The sequence below is a fragment of the Aptenodytes forsteri genome, unplaced genomic scaffold (assembly GCF_000699145.1).
Source record: "Aptenodytes forsteri isolate BGI_AS27 unplaced genomic scaffold, ASM69914v1 Scaffold72, whole genome shotgun sequence".
In the NCBI taxonomy this organism is placed as follows: Eukaryota; Metazoa; Chordata; class Aves; order Sphenisciformes; family Spheniscidae; genus Aptenodytes; species Aptenodytes forsteri.
In genome coordinates this window covers 5,411,693-5,425,019 of record NW_008796193.1, presented here as the reverse complement: position 1 = coordinate 5,425,019, position 13,327 = coordinate 5,411,693, and positions in this window count along the sequence as shown.

The following is a 13,327-nucleotide window of genomic DNA, read 5'->3' as shown; positions in this document are numbered from 1 at the left end:
CATAGTTAAAATGCAGAATGCAATTCTGACATCTCTTTTCAGCATCCTTCTAAGTACAAACCTAGTAGAAGCTTAAGCAATGGAGAACAGAGAAAAAATTAATGCTTTACTACCTTACTCAACAGCTTGCTTAGGTCTGTTGATTTAGCAGGTATGCCTGCAAACAGAAGATGTAGCAATTTGACAGTTCCGGACTAGTTTTCTCTTTGCTCCCATAAATGACAATTCTGTACTTTGTGCCATTTTGTTTCATTTAAAAAGATTTATGATGGAAAATACAGCTCTTCAAAGATTTCTAGTATTGACAGAGGTGTTTAAGAGGAATAAAACATGCACAAAAATATCTAGACTCTTCAAATTCAAGTATTGTACTCCCCTTCTTTTAAATTTTCTTTCTTGCTTCTTCTAAAATACAATGCAAGTCAACAACTTTGAAGACATTGAAGCTTAGACCATAACTTGGACTGTATGGGCATGATAATTGTGTTTGATCATGTGCTGCAGCAAGCTTTCTTCCTGGACTGGAGTTCAGATATACAAAGAGTAAATACAACCCTCTTTACTCAGGAAAACAGTGTAGAGAGCCAGGAAAGGATGGAGAGTACCAGGCATGCTGATCCCATTACTCCCCAAGTATTTCTACTGCTCTTGTATATGCTGGCAGGAGGTTTCAGAACTGTGTAGTGACTTTATGGATGAGCATGAGGAAAACTCTCCTTCTGGGTACAAAGCTGTCAAAATGGATTGCCATCAAGACTTCAAGAAGTAATTAAATATTATGTCTCAAATGAGCAGATTGTAGCAGAGAGGGTTAACTGTGTCTTCCAAAAAGTTACACGATATCTGGAAAAATTTATTGGATGAGTTCCCTCTGGTTGCTAATTGCATACACTATTAAGCCATAATTTTCTTTCTTTTCTCATTTGCTCTATGCTTCAAGGTAAAAGATGGAACATGGGATTATGACAAATTCTCTTCTAGGATCTGTGTAGTGGGGCTTGACTTTGATCTTCCTTTTCTCCTGCCCTTGGAGACCAAAGGCATTTTTGCATATCGCAAATGAACAGAATTGTGGGGCTCAGAACTGCTGTGCTGATCAGAGAGAAGTTCCCTGAAAGGTCTGCGTTCTGCATTATTGAAACATTAAAAAGTGTAGTGCAGGCTGTTTGGGGCTTGTAGTGGATGTGGCTTTGTGTCCTGGCCTGGAAGCTATGAGTCTGGCATGGGATGAAAGGTCAGATGGCCTCAAGTTCAAATGTGACCTGTGCTGTTGAGTCATATGAGACAGCTAATTTTTTCCCCTTTTGTTGTGTCCATTACCCACCCATGAACTGGTGGCTAATATGGGAGTTCCCAGTAATTTTTGAAAGCTGTGCTTTCCTGATAACTGTTTACAATGTCTGTTAGGGAATTAAGGCTATAGTGGGCATAGATTTCAAACAGATTTCTATTAGAGAAGCCAATCCTGTCAATCAGAAAAGGTTGATAGCTAAGACTACACATTGAGGACCCCAGCTTACAGTTACAGAGTATCCCTAAAGCAAAGTCCGTACCAGGCTTTGATGGGTCAACAGTACAAAAAAGCAGTGCTGAGCTATATGCATTAGAGATAAGATGAAATTAGGGTTCTTCTGCAGTACAGTTAGCTTACTGAAACTACTATATACTAGGTTTCCTGGAGCTGCTAAATTTATCATATTCTCTGCAAGGTGTGTTAACCCTCTTTGAGAGCTGTGCAATCGTGGAAGAGCCCGGCAGGACAGTGCTGAGCGAAATACAGAAATAGGAGGGGGGTGTGTGGGAGGTAACCAGGGGTGGACATCTTCTATGCATGGTCATGAACAATATAGGGTTTGTTCCACTACAAAGTGACCTGAAGATCTACTAATTGCTTATTTTGAAGGCTTCTTGTGTAATTGAGTGAATAAGGGTATATTTGGGAAAGACGGGGCTTTGCTTTCAGCTGCAAACTTGTCCTGTGGGATTTTCTTCATTTCCCTGAGCCAATGTTCTTCCATAACTTTTTTGTTTCTTTTTGAGTAGGGTAGGGGAAGGAAAAGGAGACCTGAGGATGCTTTTTATTATATGTATTACATCTAAGCAACGAGACCTTGTATTCACTGAAATTTGTGGGTGCTATCATGATGAAAATAAAATATAGTCTCATTCGTAATAGCCAACAAATAGAACGTACTTCAAGTTTTTCAGCTTGCTTCTGAAGAAGGACCAATAATTGAAGTGGCTTTGTTGTACAGAAAGCAACCACCGATACCTCTTTTGATTGATTTCTTTTTCATTTCCCATCTTTTTCTCTCCACAGCTTTCTTATTTTTTTCCCTTCTGTTACCTTCATTTTGGTGCTTGGAGTGGTAGTGTGTTTTTCCAAGACAAATGGCTCTTATAATCATGAATATCACCTTTTGATACAGTTCACATAGGCCATCAAAGGTAAAAACTTTTTCCTAGGCAGCAGTGGAAAAAACAAGTTGTTAAAAATAGCCTGTATTTTGTCTAAAAAAGGACATAAACACATGAGTTATCCTACCTTCCCAAAATAAAACCAATTCCTATTATATATTAAGAAAATCCTTAGGCCGAACAGCTTCACAGGGATACATTTGCTTTTTGATGCATGTGTCACTCCCTGATCCAATTATTACTTAAATTTTCAGAGGGAAAATTAATTAGCAGTCTGCCACAGTACTCCTGACTCCTGGAGTTCCAGTAATGACTATTTTTGTAGAACTGAGCTTATTATGTGCAATAGACAAGTCTGGACAAAACAACTTACTCGGTGCAGCTCCTGAAAACTTATTACTATTATCAGCATCCTCTCTGCAACTGCAGACATGCCAGATTTTAGGACTATAAGCACAGGATGCAGAATTAAGGTTATACCTGATTGTTTGGAAAAAGGTCTTACATTTTTCACCCATCTCCAGCAATTATCATATTACCAAAAAGAATGATGGACATTTTTTCAGGTTAAAGAAAAATTAGTAATGAGGGGAAGTCCACACTTGAAGCACAGGTAGTGTTAGAATTTAATTTTCAGATTTGGCAGCTTAGCTCTGCAGAGGACTGTTCAGCTTTTCATATGTTAAGGGAAATACCAATAGGATTTTTTGTCTTTGGTTACACAATAGCCTCATGTATGGCTTTAGTAGTGCTCTCTTTAACTAAATAATGGAGATTTTTCTCCTTTTCATTATGTATCAGTATCTGGTATTTTCCCTGAGGTCAAAAAAAGTATTATTTCTCAGACCTGCCCAGTGCTTCTATTTTCCAGGGCCACATAATGTAGCTGCCCCTGCAACAAAGCTAAGAGGTCTCCATCTGTGGACTCCAGCCCTCTTCCAACTCTTTTCTCACCTCTTCAAAATATCGTGTTTCCCATGACATGAGGGCCTTTGGAAGGCTCATGACGTGTAAGCCATCAACAGGAACTTGCCTTAACCTGCATATTGCAGCACCCTGGAAGTATTAGAGACAGACTCCTCCTTATCTGAGGTGTAGCACAGAGCGAATGTCTGAGCAGAAGCAGCAAGGGTAGTATGAAATCAAGAGCAGAAGAGCAACAAGTCTCAAGCAAGAAGCAGGTATTCATCATCCACCTCCCCTCATTAAGGTTTCTCTGTTCAAATTCCTCCAAACATACAGACAGCTTTCTAGGCAGCTATCTAACTGATATCATCAAACACCTTTGGGAATAGGATACCTTTGATGCTCTGATGGGAATGGAATCCTTTGCAGAAATAATACATAGAGAATAATTTATACAAGAAGTTTTACCTTCTTGGTTTTGTGATTTTGACCTTGTTTTTCTATGTTTTCAGTCATAACTAAGAGTTTTGTTCTTTTTCCAAACTGTAAATAATTATTTGCAAAATACTGAAGTTGGGTAAATTGTGGGTAAATATTTTCAAAAGAAAAGAAAAGGTGAAAGTGTTACAACATGAGGAAGTTTTTGCCATAAAGGTAAGACCTTTTGGTAATAGGTAAGACCTATTTCTCACACATCTATTTGCAACTTCTAGTAGCAAGCATAATTTGAAAAGCAAGGAATTCCTTAGAAAACGTTGAGGGAAATTACTCTGATTAGTCATCTTAATATCCAGTATAGGCTGTTTTGGACATCTTATGGCAGATCTGCAGATCCCATAGTACTGACTCTTGCAAAATTGATCCACATTTGCTGAGGCTCTAACTCAATTTTCTGAATGGGGCATGATGCTTAAAAAGGCCTCTTTCCAAAGAATATTAACTTGGGCTTCTCTGAGGAGTCTGTGTTCTGCTTTTGGCCATGCTGAGCCCTGACACTCTGATCCAAAGCAGGAATTGGATATTTATTTCAAAGAAGTGCTCTTTTGTCTTTGGTAGCATAAGGTATGTGCTGCATAAAACTATTGCAAAATGTTTGTAGCCCCACGAAACATCCAGACACATTCCGTACATACAAATAAATGAAAAAAATGCAAGAAAATAAAAATAATAAGCACTTTAACCTAGGCTAAATCTTTAGAGTCAAGATACAGCATGTTGTTAAGTGCTTATGTGGAGTGAAGTCTTATTTTTTAAGGCTCTGTGCAATAACCCAGGACTACAATCTGTTATTTTTTCAGTTGTTCAGGGAGAAATAACAATGCACCATAGAAGTATGATGATAGCTATATATTATTCCTTCTTTCATTGTATTAATTAAATTCATCAAAAGCAGTTATCAGTGTGTCCATCACCTGATACAATTAGCAGCATGAATTTAGAATAATGAATATATCTAAGAAGAAAATGTGTTTCTGAGCTGTGGTTTACAAATTGAATCAATATAGATATATCCTAAGAAAACCCAATCTGTTATGTCTTAGTTCATGCAAACTGTCGTGTACTTTGTGTTCATCATAAACACAGAGTTCACTTTTCTGGAACATAGTATTTCATTTTCACATCACTTTGGTGGTGTATAGGCATGCTTCAATTAAAGCAGGACAACATATGGTTGTGTTGTGTAGGTGTGAGATAAAAATTTTCTCAGAGATAATCCTTTAAACTTTTACTGCCCTAGTACTTTTCTCAGTGCTAAATATAGTGACAGTCACATGTGATTTGGTCACTTAAAGATAGGCATCTAGTGCCTTTTTTTGTGCTGCACTGTATCCCATAGGATCTTCTGATAATGATCCAGAAGGGCAGAGGTCTGCTTGCAGACCTTGCATCACAACTGTTGGCTATGTGCAGATGTATCAGATACTCCACATCACCTAAAATCACACTGGATCCCTATCTTCAGACAATTTGAATCCCATCCTACAAGCATGCACACACATGCACACACACGTGCACTTAGACACTCTCTCTCACACCCTGTAGGGTGAGACTGTACAATTCATTCTGAACAGTGCAGATCCAAATATTTTATTATGATTTACTCATTAATGCCTGGACTGTTACTAGAAATCACCTTTATTGCATGCAAGCTTTAGCAGTGGTTTGTAGCTTCTTAACACCAGTGTGCTGCTCTTGTGCAAGTGAGTTTTTCCAGTCCTGCTGCAAAGAACACATTTGGGAAGCCAGCTGTTTTGCTTGTTAACGTGATGGTGGACTGCAGAGTCTTTCTTGCCCTTGTACAACAGCAGGTCCTGGGGAAGGGTAACAGAAACTTTATTATCTCTTTCTGCTGGTACCTTAACAAGCTTGTCAGAAACTCTTTGCACAATAAAATCAACTTGTACATATCCTGACACCTTTTAGGTATTCTTCTTTTCAGCATCTTGTCCTGGACATGTGAACCTAATTTTCCAGTTCAACTACCTTAAACTAAATTTTTTTGAAGGTGGTGATAAAATATAGAGAAGGGATATCCTCAAGGTCCCAGTTAGGACATTAGCTATCTTTTATGTTTCGTTTCTGTGACACTGCTATAATTCTCTAGGAGTCTTTGGGTCCTGTCCTGTTAGAGCATTGCTATTTTAATAGGTGGCTTGAACTAAAAGGCTTTCCAGCACCCGAGCATGATGGCCCAAATACTACTTTGCATCTTTACAGTAGTGACCAGTCTTCAATTTTCACATCCTCCTGTGACATTTTTCACTCATTTTCTCACTGGATTTGTTACTCCAGTGGTGGCAATATTCCTAATAGTTATGATTTTTAAAAAAATATATAGGCCTATTTCTTTGCCCTCTGGTTTCTAATTCTTGCAGAATTGTTTGTATTTTCTGGCTTTCTTCTCTACTGAGGAGTGCAGAGGTGGATTATGAACTGTGTGAGAATGTACTGTGACATTTGCTGCCATATTACTGGGCTGTGCTCTGTCAGTGTAATGTGTTTTGGACAGAAGTCTTTGCAAATTGGTTATTTAATCAGGCCTATTTCTTTGCCCTCTGGTTTCTAATTCTTGCAGAATTGTTTGTATTTTCTGGCTTTCTTCTCTACTGAGGAGTGCAGAGGTGGATTATGAACTGTGTGAGAATGTACTGTGACATTTGCTGCCATATTACTGGGCTGTGCTCTGTCAGTGTAATGTGTTTTGGACAGAAGTCTTTGCAAATTGGTTATTTAATCTTAAAGCAGGTATAAATGCATATTTTGTATGCAATTAGTGTTTGTAAGGCATCCCTATAGACAAATATAGTAATGCCCAATCTGCAGTGGGAAAGGACTCTGTTGTACTGTCTCTGTCCTGGAGACAGTGACTGATATAAACATCAGCTTCCATTGACATGTCTCCAGTGATGTTAGACCTTATTGTTTGCTTCTCCATACCTCGTGCTTTTACCTGTCTTGTCTTTTATGCTTGACAGAAATTTACATTAACTATACATTCATTCCTCATTTATTCCCACCTTTCACTGGAAAGTTTGTTCTTTTTTTCAGGGAGAACTTGACTACTGAACTTTTCAGTTTTGAGATTAAAAATAGATTACTAGGATGATCAGATGTATCTAATATAAAACTTTGTTTAAAGAATTCAGGAAGTTTGAGATGACAAAAAATAATTATAAACTTTGTTGATGATAATTTGAAACCATTAGGTAGTGGCTACCTAATCATTTTTTGGAGTGATGTTGGAGTCAAAGCAAATTATCATAGCTGTGGACAGCAGGTAGCAGTGACACTTTTTTACATTTTGGAAGCAGGCATTCCACACTTCTAGTTATATCTAAACCCCTCCAGCACACATCAAAAGTAATAGTCATCATTTTTCCATAAAAGGACCAAAATGACTTAATCAGCTGAAGTTTCTCTCTGTTTTAACTGCTTGCTCCTGTCTGAGGCAAGGAGAGGCTGTCTGCTGCTGCACAGTGGCATTGTATGTCTTCATTAAATAGATACTGAACTTTCCTGTTCGCTGCCTCTCCTTTTACATCCTATCATCTTCTTGCTCCCTCCTGATTCTCAATAAATAAAAAAAGCTCAGACCAGACAAAGCTGATTGATAATTTGCAGCCAGGCAGGGAGGGATGGAAGCTGTCTTTGGAGTCATGAACTGGGCCTTCCACTGATGTGGCAGCACTGAAGACAGTCAGACATAAGAGGAGATCAAATACTGAGCTTTTGAGGCCTCTTGCTTCGCAAATACACAAAACAAAAGTGCTGATACGTTACCTGGAGTAAAAGCCAAGTCAACAATAAAAAGGTAAAGTAAGTAATAAGGAGAAGAGAGATTGATGGACACAGCAGTACCTCATCTTACATGTATATTTAATCATAGAATCATAGAATGGTTTGGGCTAGAAGGGACCTTAAAGATCATCTAGTTCCAACCCCCCTGCCATGGTCAGGGACACCTTCCACTAGACCAGGTTGCTCAAAGCCCCATCCAACCTGGCCTTGAATACTTCCAGGGATGGGGCATCCACAACTTCTCTGGGCAACCTGTGCCAGTGCCTCACCACCCTCATAGTGAAGAATATGAGGTTGAAATACTGGTTGAAATTGTGCATGGGAACTAATGAATTGCAGGCATTTGTATGTTGTGTGCCCAGTAAAATGGAGCGGTTTATGCAGGACATGTCATCCTGTTGCCAAATATTTAACACCATTCCTACAGAAGAGAAAAAGCTCAGGGGATCCTTATTTAAACATTAGTAATCAAATCCTTTTCTCATCGTGGTAAACTCTTTTGCAGAATCTGTGCCTGACACATCTAGAACTCGCACACAAACTAATTTGCAAAGAGGCGGCCCGGTATTGGTTGACAAAACTTAGTGCTTCAATAACAATTTGTGCTGTACCATAACTGTGTAAGTGAGTAAAAATAGGTCTGTCTGGATAGCCATTTGCTGATTATAATTGTTGCTGTGTCTGTATATTTACAGTGACTTATGATTATTTCTTGTCCTGGGATTGAGAAAGACTATCTTTGCTACAGAAAATTACCCATTCTGATTCAAACAGAAAAATGCTGGAAATGCAAATATTTTCCACACGATGAAAGTCACCCAGAGCTCCCCATAGCTCTTCTGAAAGTAATGCTTTTGGTGCAAACTGGCTGATCTGTCTAATGGGTATAAATTGTTCCTGCCTGAAATGAATTTTATTTCAAATTAAGTATCTTTCAAAATTTGTGGTTACTAGTTTGTAGGTTTTTTTGCTTCTGTAAAATGCACAAAGATAGCTAACCCAGTGCAATGTGCCCTCATAAGAGTTATTCGTTATTTTAGTCTTATTCTGGCCCCATTTTGATGACCAAAGAGGTGGTACACTGTGCTGACCTCTCTGTGTTTTGCCCAGCTGAGTGCATTTGAGTGCTGATAACTTAATAAGCATGGGGAAGGAAAGAAAGGATAAAGAACAGCAGTGAAAACCTTAGGCAGCCAGCAGCTTTGATAGTAGCAGATGAAGTTTCAATGGGAATTACAAATGAGGAGATGATAGAGCAGAATTTGTGATAAAGATGCACAACGCAGTGCAAGTAACTGAACTTCCACCTACATATTTCAAACTTATTTCCACAGTGCTCGAAATTCCATAATGTTAATGCTGACCTTTAGTATGGGGGAACATCAGGGGAAGGAAGATGTGTCTTGCTATATTGTGAAGGCAGAAAATTTGAAAGAATTTGAGAGCGTAATGGGAAGATTTAGGAACTAACGGGAAGGGACTAATTAGCCTCCTCTATAAAGTCTACTATGTGTTTGATGTATGAGTTATAAGATTGGATTCCAAAATTAAACCATTACAAAATTTTAATATGTTGTTATGCCATTTTGGCATTTCTGTCCTTTGCTTGATGCCTCACTTGTTTTGTTTTCTGAAGGGCACATATATATAAATGAAATGTTCTTTTTCAGCTTTGAAGAAATTGGCTTTGGGTCAGTAACTAGACCTCCTCTCTCCTCTTCTGTCATTTCTCCCATCTTGTCCTTCCCACACTGTGCCTGACGTATTACTCCTTCTTGTCTGCTTTCTGAACCTCATTCTCCACAGCTGTTTTTCCTTGCTCTCATTATTTCCCATTCTTTGCTCTGGTCTTTCATTTTTTCCTTTTCATCCTGTTCCTTTTTAACAACTTCACTCTTGCCTTGCCATAATTCCACACTTAGTTAGTTCACTTCATGTTTGATAAAGAAGAATCAAGCCTGTTAAATCTCATTTGCCAATACATTGGCTCTAATTTGCTACAGAAGCAGTGACTGCTGCGGTTTCCCCCAGAAGTTTCCTCTTTTATCCATCTCCTTGGCCACGCTTCCAGTCCTGCATGTTAAGGCTGATGTTTGCACAAAAGCCTAGTGAATGAGGTGGAAGCTCGTCACCCAGCTCTTCTTCATACCTTGGTGATGAAGATGTAGATAAGGAATTTAGTGAATTACCAGCTGTGTACAAATCTGAAAAACTGTGGTTTGAGAAGTAGCCTAGACATATCCTGCCACTAGACATTTCAGACTTGAGATTTATTCGCATTCTAGCTGTCAGGTGCCATCTATGATAAAGCTGCATGGAAAAAAAGCCAGACAAACAAGGGGAGCTGCCTGAGATCCAGCAGAAGGGCTTAGAAACCAAGAAACGAGCAACTTTTTAAAGTTGCTTTTTCTTGTCCTGCATTCACTTGAAAATTTGATTGAGTCAAATGAGACCATTTTGGATCTACAGCTTGCAATGACGATACAGCACCAGTGGCTGTCCTTCAGTGGCAAAAGCAGAGATAAAGTTTCTGATGGTTTGCATATATTTCTTAATCTTACCTGAAGTACATGCAGTGATCTCTGGAATACTTTATCATTCTTTCTTCAGGGACAGAAAGTATTAGAGGATGAAGCCTGAGCTCCCACTGTGCAATAGAATAGCTTTGACTTACTGGTAATGAGAGTAGAATTAAGCTCATTCTACCTAGTGGGTGTGAAATTAGCTATTTGGTGTGACACTATTGCATTTTCTAGAAATCATAAGAAAAAAATCTAGTTGAGAGAGACTATGAAGATAGAAATGGTCAATAGAAGGTTTCTTGAAAAAAAGCAACTTGATTTCTATTTGAAAAATACCCAACATGTGACAATACCAACTAAAGTACCACGTAGATTGGTCCTTGGTTTGAAACTAAACTGTTAATTGGTTATAATGTGGTGTTCATAGGGGTTAGAAGACCGAAGAGGGATGGAGAATTTTCCTTTTAATCACCAGACATTTTCTTTCTGCTCTTACTTTTAATAGAGTGAAACTTTAGCTCTTTTAATACTTTCCAACATCTCTCTTTTTACTTTTGAGTTTAAATACTTCCATGATCTATGTGGAGTTAGAGAAAATAATTTCAATAGTTTCAATAGTTTCAATAATTTCAATAGTTGTATCTTGGCTGCTTAATTTACAAGGCAAGTGAATAAGGATGAGATTGAACTCACCTGAAACAAACAAAAAAGCAGATTGCAAAGAACCTCTCCTTTTATAAAGAGATTATGCCATACTGTGATATTAATTTAAGAATTATTCCACTCAATTTTTTCTCTAAAATATTGCATTTTTCTATATCTATACCTTGCTGCAGTGACGAAGATAATGTTAAGAACAAACAGCATATTGCCTGTGTACCAGATTTGCTTGTTAACTTAGGAATAAGCGATGTCAAATGGGAGAAAAATCTTTGCAGAAGCCTTGACCAGTGTATAAATTAACCCACATGTAAATATAGTGTTACAGAAGCTCTGGGAAAGAGCTGCTGATGCTGTCTGGATTGCCTAACCACAAGGAGATATTCCAGTCCGAAGGGGAACAGATAAGGCATTTATATTTGCAGAACTCTTGCACAGCCAAACAGAAGTTCCTTCAAATGGTACGAGGCCTTCTTCCTCTCTATTATCTGCTCTCTATATGATAAAATTGTGCAGTTGGCTTTCAAAATCATTATGTGTATGCCTAAAAGTGTGTTCTCTTAATTTATCTTCTGAGTTCTGAATTTTCAATTACGGTGAGGTCATTTTCAAGCTTTCCTCCTCCTCTGCAGTGTTGAAACAACAGAAGTTCCTTCAAATGGTACGAGGCCTTCTTCCTCTCTATTATCTGCTCTCTATATGATAAAATTGTGCAGTTGGCTTTCAAAATCATTATGTGTATGCCTAAAAGTGTGTTCTCTTAATTTATCTTCTGAGTTCTGAATTTTCAATTACGGTGAGGTCATTTTCAAGCTTTCCTCCTCCTCTGCAGTGTTGAAACAGGATTTTTTTTTTAATGAAAGTTGAGATTCTCTACTACGAATCTACTTGGCAGATGAGTCCTTAAAAGAAATAGAAGTATTATTGGGTTCATGATGAATATTTCAGCTGTTAGCAGCACTTGTTACCCCCACAAAATCAACCCCTTTTTTAGATTCAGGCAAGGATCCATTTACATGTGAATGTGCAAGGTAACTGGTTTTCTCTTCACATACACTGTGGAGGAATGAAAATCCTTGTGACAAAAAAAAACCCCAACAACAACAAAAAAAGAAGTGAGATGTTTTCTAGAAAAACTTCTTTCCTGCCCCCCTTTCTCCTGTCACCAAATACTGCCATGATCAATTATCAGAAATAAGAGTCACATCAGGACTGAAGTGCATTGCTAACATAAGAGAGATTTGTGGGTGGCCATCCTTCTGTTCTTACTTGTGGTCTTGGGTGAGGAAGACACATGCTACGGATCTCCAACTGCCTGTGTTTTCAGTGCTGGTGGATGTAGGGCTACTCACAGATGCTCATCTGCAATAAGAGACCACTAACGGCTCCCCTTAAAATGTAATACATTGGGACCCAAAGGATTTGCAGAATAGGAGGGAACAGGAAAATCCCTCTCTTTTCTGAACAATTCCATGTTCTTTCATGTCTGACACATGCTCTGCTGTCCTCCCAAATGCTGCAATATTTTAAAACAAGACATTGTGGCTAGTTCAATGGAGCAATCTTGTATGTAAGTGCAGGCAAATGATCTGCATTTGAAGAGAAACTGTAAGTCATTAGAGTAAGTGACCCATAAGACTGGTCACCACCTGGCCCCAACAACTCTGAAGAATTAAAGAAAGGAAAGTGTGCGAGTGGATTAGTATCCATATTTTTTTGTTGTTGTGTTCTGACGTTCAGTCATGACTCAAATTTCTGAACAGGTATTTCTACCTTTTGGGCGAATAAGTATCTATTCCTCAACCTGTCAGGCTTAGTTTTGAAATTATATATTATTGTTGCCTTGCCTGGGAGTATGATTAGCAGCAGATATTAAATTCTATTTAATTATGTGCATACATACATATTGCACATTTCACCCCAAACCCCGGCATGTATCAGCCATCAGAAAGGGCAGGAATATCCGTTTATCACAGACAGCACTGAGGCAAATGTGCCTGTTAAATTCAATGAGTCGCTTTCCACTGATTTTAGAGTCTGCTGTGGCCCTGCATTTCTTTGAACTCAGGTATTTTTTTATTGTGGTTGTATTTCCTCATTAGACAGGTGGTCTTAATTACTTTTGCTTTCTGAACACTACCTAATGCAGTGAGATTTTTGAGACCTGTGACCATAACTTGCATGCTGCAATCACCTGTTCACCAGAAAGACATCAGTAACCTAAAACTTTGTACTGAATTTCTTTTGACTAGATATTGCACGTTCAGGTAATAAACCAATTATTTTGCATTTAGAAAACAGCCCCCAACAATCTAACCTATAAGGTACTGTTAAGTAGAAAGACCATGGGTGTCTGATTGCCTGTGCACTTCCATGTTAGGAAGATGCTCTACTGTGCTGGTTTTGGTTGGGATAGAGTTAATTTTCTTCATAGTAGCTAGTATGGGGCTATGTTTTGGATTTGTGCTGAAAACAGCGTTGATAACACAGGGATGTTTTAGTTACTGCTGAGCAGTGCTTAC